Source organism: Herpailurus yagouaroundi, unplaced genomic scaffold (assembly GCF_014898765.1).
Source record: "Herpailurus yagouaroundi ecotype Mexico unplaced genomic scaffold, PumYag 186, whole genome shotgun sequence".
NCBI lineage: Eukaryota > Metazoa > Chordata > Mammalia > Carnivora > Felidae > Herpailurus > Herpailurus yagouaroundi.
Window position 1 is genome coordinate 8721340 of NW_024412417.1, and position 6065 is coordinate 8727404.

A 6065-nucleotide genomic window follows, 5' to 3' on the forward strand; every position below is an offset into this window, starting at 1 on the left:
ACAACCCAAAACAACCCAAAACAACCCAAAACAACCCAAAACAACCCGTACAGGAATCAATCAATAATCAACAAAACTAAAAGGCAACGTACAGAATGGGAAAAGATATTTGCAAATTTTATACCTGATAAAGAGTTAGTATCCAAAATATATAAAGAATTTATAAAACTCAACGTCCAAAAAACAAATAATCCAATTTAAAATGGGCAGAAGACATGAGCAGACATTTTTCCAAAGAAGATATACAGATGGCCAATAGACACATAAAAGATGTTCAACATAACTGATCATCAGGGAAATACAAATCAAAACTACAATGAGTATCACCTCACACATGTCAGAATGGCTAAGATCAACAACACAAGAAACAGCAGGTGTTGGCCAGGATGTGGGGAAGGGGAACCTTCTTACACTGTTAGTGGGAATGCAAACTGGTACAGCCACTCAGAAAAACAGTATGGAGGTTCCTCAAAAAGTTAAAAATACAACTACCCCATGATCTAGCAATTGCACTACTAGGTGTTTACCCAAAGAATAAAAAAAAAAAAAAATACTAATTCAAAGGAATACATGCACCCTGATGTTTATAGCAGCATTATCCATAATAGCCAAACTCTGTAAAGAGCCCAGGTGTCCATGGACAGTTGAAGGGCTAAAGTATATACATACATATATACATATATATTATATATATATACACACACACATATATACATACATACATATTTTATATACATATATAAAGGGTGTGTGTATATATATATAATATATATACATGTATATATATATAATGGAATATTGTGCAGCCATCCAAAAGAATGAAATCTTGCCAATTGCAATGATATGGATGGAGCCAGAGAGTATTATGCTAAGTGAAATAAGTCAGTCAGACAAAGACAAATACCTTATGATTTCACTCAAATGTAGAATTTAGGAAACAAATGAGCATAGTGGAAAAAAAAGAGTGAGGCAAACTAAGAAACAGATTGTTAACCATAGAGAACAAACATGGTTACCAGAGGGGCGGTGAGTGGGAGATGGCTGAAATAGGTGATAGGGATTAAGGAGTGCACGTGTTGTGGTGAGTACCGGGTGTTGTACGGAAGTGTTGAATCACTAAATTGTACACCTGAAATATTACACTGTATTTTAACTAACTGAAATTTAAATAAAAACTTTTAAAAAATTTCCGGTGTTACAATTTTTTTCTCTGAATTGAATTATTATAATTACTAGTGGTACATAATTTATTAAAATATAAATAGATTATACATTTAATAAATAATTATTGAACATAGATGTAAGATATTGGAACTGAATTTTCATGAGATACATGGGAGTCACAGGTGTTTATGGAACTTTGTTTAAAGGAAATACCAAAGTGTCCTCTAGCTTGGCTTCTGGGCCATCTTTCCTCTCAGGGCAATGAATTTTAGAGAGGCATCGGGTATGTGAGCGGAATTTTTTCTTTTGGAAAGTGGGAGAAAGGCAATTATAAAAGGCACCTTTCAAGCAAACCAACTTTTGGAAGGAGACAATATGACCTTTGAGATTCTGGATCTTGAAACTGGTGCTTTAAAACTCTCCATGCCTCTTGGGGAGCCCTTGAGCACTAAGATGACCACACTCCAGTTTATGCCTTCGTGCTGATGGAATTATTAAGAGCACCCCCTGTCACTCTCTAAGTATCTCAGTCTGAATGATCTCATTGGTCACCCCCTCAAGTATCCCTTCTGGTTTCCTAAAGGAACACATATTCACATTTAAAGACAACTCTTATAAACCAAGGGGTGCCTGACTTATAATCTCATTTTATCACCAGAATTGCCATGTGAGGTGTTTTTATCGTACTCTCCTTTTTGTTTTCTTTTTCTTTACAGAGAAGAAAGCTGAAATCCCAAAGAGTTTAAATGACCAGTCACAGCCAGAAAGTGGCTACACCAGACCCCAAGTCCTGGTCTCCTAGTCTTTAAAGTCTATGCTTATGATCAAGGCTAGTCCCTGGGTCTCCAGCACAAGGAACACTGCCTTGTGTTTGGTTCCCTTCACAGGCGCCTGAAGTCCCACCTCCCTGAAACTGTAGTTTAGGTCTGCTCACCAAGAGACTACCGTTTGGGCCATATTTCCATGCAAAACACCTCCACCCAGGCTCCCTTTCACAGCTGCCTTCACTTTCTCTTCATCTCTGTCCTGATTCTGTTCACCAGCATCTCTTCTCTGGGTGGCTACATACTATGCCCAGCCCGTTGGGCAAAGGCAGTCAGAGATGTCTCTTCAAAATGCTAACTTCACCTGCTTACACAAGTTTGGTGCTCCCCATAAGGATAAAGACTGAACCGTACCCAGATTTACAACACTCTTTTCAAATGTACATGTCAGCCCCACTGACCTTCCTTGTTCCTTCTCCAACCCCCACCTGCCTTGTCAATTGTTTGTCCCACACACGTGTCCACCTCCCAAGCCTGTGTTCTATTCATATTTCAGATCTCACCTCAGTTCCCTAAGCAGCTTGCCTGGGCTTTGTGCACCACTCTCAGCCACACCACCTTGGTGTTCATCCAATGGTGTACTGGAGCCAACTGGTACAGCCTCTCAAAGCCAAGTGCTCACATCACCTCCCAACTCCAGCGTTGTGTGAGGTCATATTGGCATTTTGAAATTGGCCATGGAGAGAGTATTTATACCATAGAAGTTGGCAAATGGTACAAATCAGGTCTCTCTGGTTGGTAAACATTTACCAGCACAATACTGTGACTCTTCTAAGTTTTCATAACACTCTGAATACTATTTACTTCTTCATTTATTCACTGAATATTTCCTCACTGCCTACTCTGTGTCAGATACCAGTAGTTGCTGAGAATATAAAGGTTGGCCAATCAGATAGTTCCGGTGGTCATGGAGCTTACAGTGCTGAACGGGGAAGACGGACCTTAGTCAAATATTCACATATAAAATATAAAATGATAACTTTGTTAAAAACAAAAAATGCTTTAAAAATGTATACTAGGATAATTGACCTAGTCTAAGAAGATTTTCCTGAGCTAAAATCTGAAGGATAATTTTGGGCTGAGGAAGGAACAAGGTGAAGGAACAGCATTCTAGGCCCAAGGAACAATGTGTGCTGTGGTCAGAGAGAGCATGAACCTCAGGAGTAAGGCAAAGAAGACAAGTGTGGCTAGAAGGCAGCCAGGAAGCTTGGTGGGAGAGGCAAGTGCAGAGCTAAGACCACACAGAGTTTTAAAGGCCCTACCAAGGAGTTTCACTTTTCTCCTAAGAGGAGTAGAAAGCCACTGAAGTGTTTTCAGCAGGAAGACCACATGGTCTGGTGGAAAACCAGTACAACATGATGGTTGAGAAATCAACTCTGGAGCCAGGTTGCCTGGCTTGGAATGCTGACTCTGCCACCTACTAGTATCCTACTAATTTTTCTGTGCCTCAGTTTCCTCACGGGTTAAGTGGTGATAAAATAATACATACCCTACAGGGCTGTTTAGGTAATTGTAAAGCTCTGAGAATAGTGCTTGGCACATCATAAGTGCTATGGAAGTCCTTGTTCAATTAAATAAATAAAACCATCTTTGATAAGATAACTGAATGTCCTGGGTAGCCTGTGGTCTAATAGGGGATACAGACATAAATAATTACAGCATGAACTAAGCACAAAATATATGGTAATACAAAGATGAGGAAGGGCTTGCTTTCCAGTGGCTATGATGAGCAGAATTGAGGGCATAAAGGACGTTCCAGTTGGAGAAAGCAACACTAACAGCCATGGAGATACGCAAACGTCACTGTACTCAGAAGCTGAAAGCCTAGTGTAGGAAACAGATGTGAATGAAAACCAATGGGGAAAAATATATGGTAGAAGTGTAAGTAAGGAGTGATTAACTTTAATTCCAAAGTAAATGGGAGGTTTTATGGAGGAGGGCCAAACATCATGGTTGACTGCATGGGCTCTGGAATCAGGCCTGCTCAATTTAGAATGCTTTGTGCCTCACTGGTTGTGTGATTTGACTTCTCTGATCCTTAGTGTTCTCTCTGTAAAGTAGAAATAATAATAATACTACCTAGCTCATAAGAATTCATAGTGAATGCATAAAAGTCTTAGCATAGAGCACTCGATAAATATTAAGATATTATTACTATTACATTATGAGTTGAACCTTGAGTGACAAGAACTTTGATCAGCACTAAAGAACATGAGCAAAGGCCCAGAAGTTTAAAATCATCTGGCACATTTAAAGAACAGCAAGACAGTGCCACTTCAAGTATGGTCATCACTGCCAATCTGTGAACTGTTTTTACTAGTCCATGATGAGATAAATACAGAAATCAAGAGTAAACATTTAGAAGTTAGAAGAAAAAGACAAATGGAAAGAGTAACTTTATACTTGTACACTCATAATGAAAACTGGGGCTTGTAGTTTTTATGTCTTGTTTTTACTTTTTCTAGCAAGTTTTTAATTGTATCTTACAAAAATTACAGTCCACGACTGTTACAATAAAATCTTGTCCTTTGCCCCAGATAGTTTGAGAAAAAAGTAACTCAGTGAAGCTGGATAGAGCACCAAAGAGATGAACCTGGAAGAGTAGGGCCAAGATCACATTGTGAGGAACTTCAAGGAACCTTGAATGTCTCAGAGTTCACACGTTATACGTGGGCAACAGGGTTATTAAAAGTTTAAAGAGACTGTTAATTGAGGGTTACACATATATAGGTTGGGGGGGCGCCCCCCCCCCGTGAGCATGTGGTTTTCTCCCTCTCTTTAAAAAAAAAAAAATTAAGTTTATTATTGACAGACAGAGAGACACAGAGTCTGTGCAGGGGAGGGATAGAGAGAAGGGGAGACACAGAATCCAAAGTAGGCTCCAGGCTCTGAGCTGTCAACACAGAGCCAGACGCCGGGCTCCAACTCACAAACTGCGAGATCATGACCTGAGCCGAAGTCCACCGCCCAACCAACTGAGCCACCCAGGCGCCCCTCCCTCTTTTTTCTTTTTAATTAAAAGATTATTTTTATTTTCTGGTTAAGAGGAGAGACTGAACTGTTAAGAGGAGAGACTGGAACTGCTCCGTGTTTCACATAGGTGACGGTTTGTATTTGATGACAGTGCAGTTAAATAAAGAATTTCAAATTCATCAAAACAGAAAACCTTGAAAACACGTGAGCACACACTTTGTGACCAGGAATGCCTGTGACTTGTTGAGATAAGCTACACCAGGTGATCAGATGAGTCTCCTTTCTTCTTGGGCACCCTCATACAAATAAGGCATAAACTGAAGATTATCGACTCTTCCAGATCTCCCTGCTCGGGTCACCTCCCTTGCTATCATCCTCACCACTTGTCCAGCAGTCCTTCCCGGCTGGACCCGGAGAATCACGGTTTAATAATCAGCATCTGACAGCTCACTAAGCATGGGGTTTCCAGACTCCTTTAGCCAGGCTCAGAGACAGACAGAAACCGGTCAAGTTTTCTGTTTGGCTTCACAGCCCCGTCCATCCTAACCTACCTGCCCAGCACACGCCACGTCTGCCACGTCTTATGTCCTACCTGAGGCTGCACCTTGGCAAACACACTGTGGCCCAGAAACCAGGCCTCCGGGACCCATCTGGGTCTGAGGGCGACTCCTGAGCCCCCATTGGCCATGTATAAAGAAGCAAGGGCTAGGGACCTAAAACCCAGCGTGTGGCTCTCGATTTTCCAAAGGGAGCCAGAACTTAGGTGAGGCTCCAAAGCTTTCTGGAGGTGGCATTCCGGCTCCCGCTCCTCGCCTCCCGCCCCTTGCACTACCCACCCCCTTGTCCCCACCCTTCCTTGCCCCCCCCCCCCTTCCCCCCCCCCCCCCACGTCCTCCCCTGTTCGCCTTTCCGCCCGCGGCGCGGAGGGGCAGGGCCGCAGTCACCCGACGGCAGGGGACTAAGGGCCCACGGGCGCGTCAGGGGTGTGGCCGCCGCCACCTGAAAGCTGGGCCGCGAGCCTGGCCCCCGGCACAGCCGCCGCAAGTGCCGCCGCCAGCGCCGCCGCCGCCGCCCCCGAGCGGCCCGCCAGGTGCGTTCCCCGCT

The 6065-nt window shown here is 42.9% G+C and overlaps 1 long non-coding RNA gene across 1 annotated transcript in view; it reads right to left on the reverse strand.

Moving 5' to 3' along the window:
* LOC121042742 (uncharacterized) overlaps positions 1-6065 on the reverse strand; it is a 52020-nt gene that overhangs the window by 45023 nt on the left and 932 nt on the right. The gene's annotated exons all lie outside the window — the stretch shown is intronic.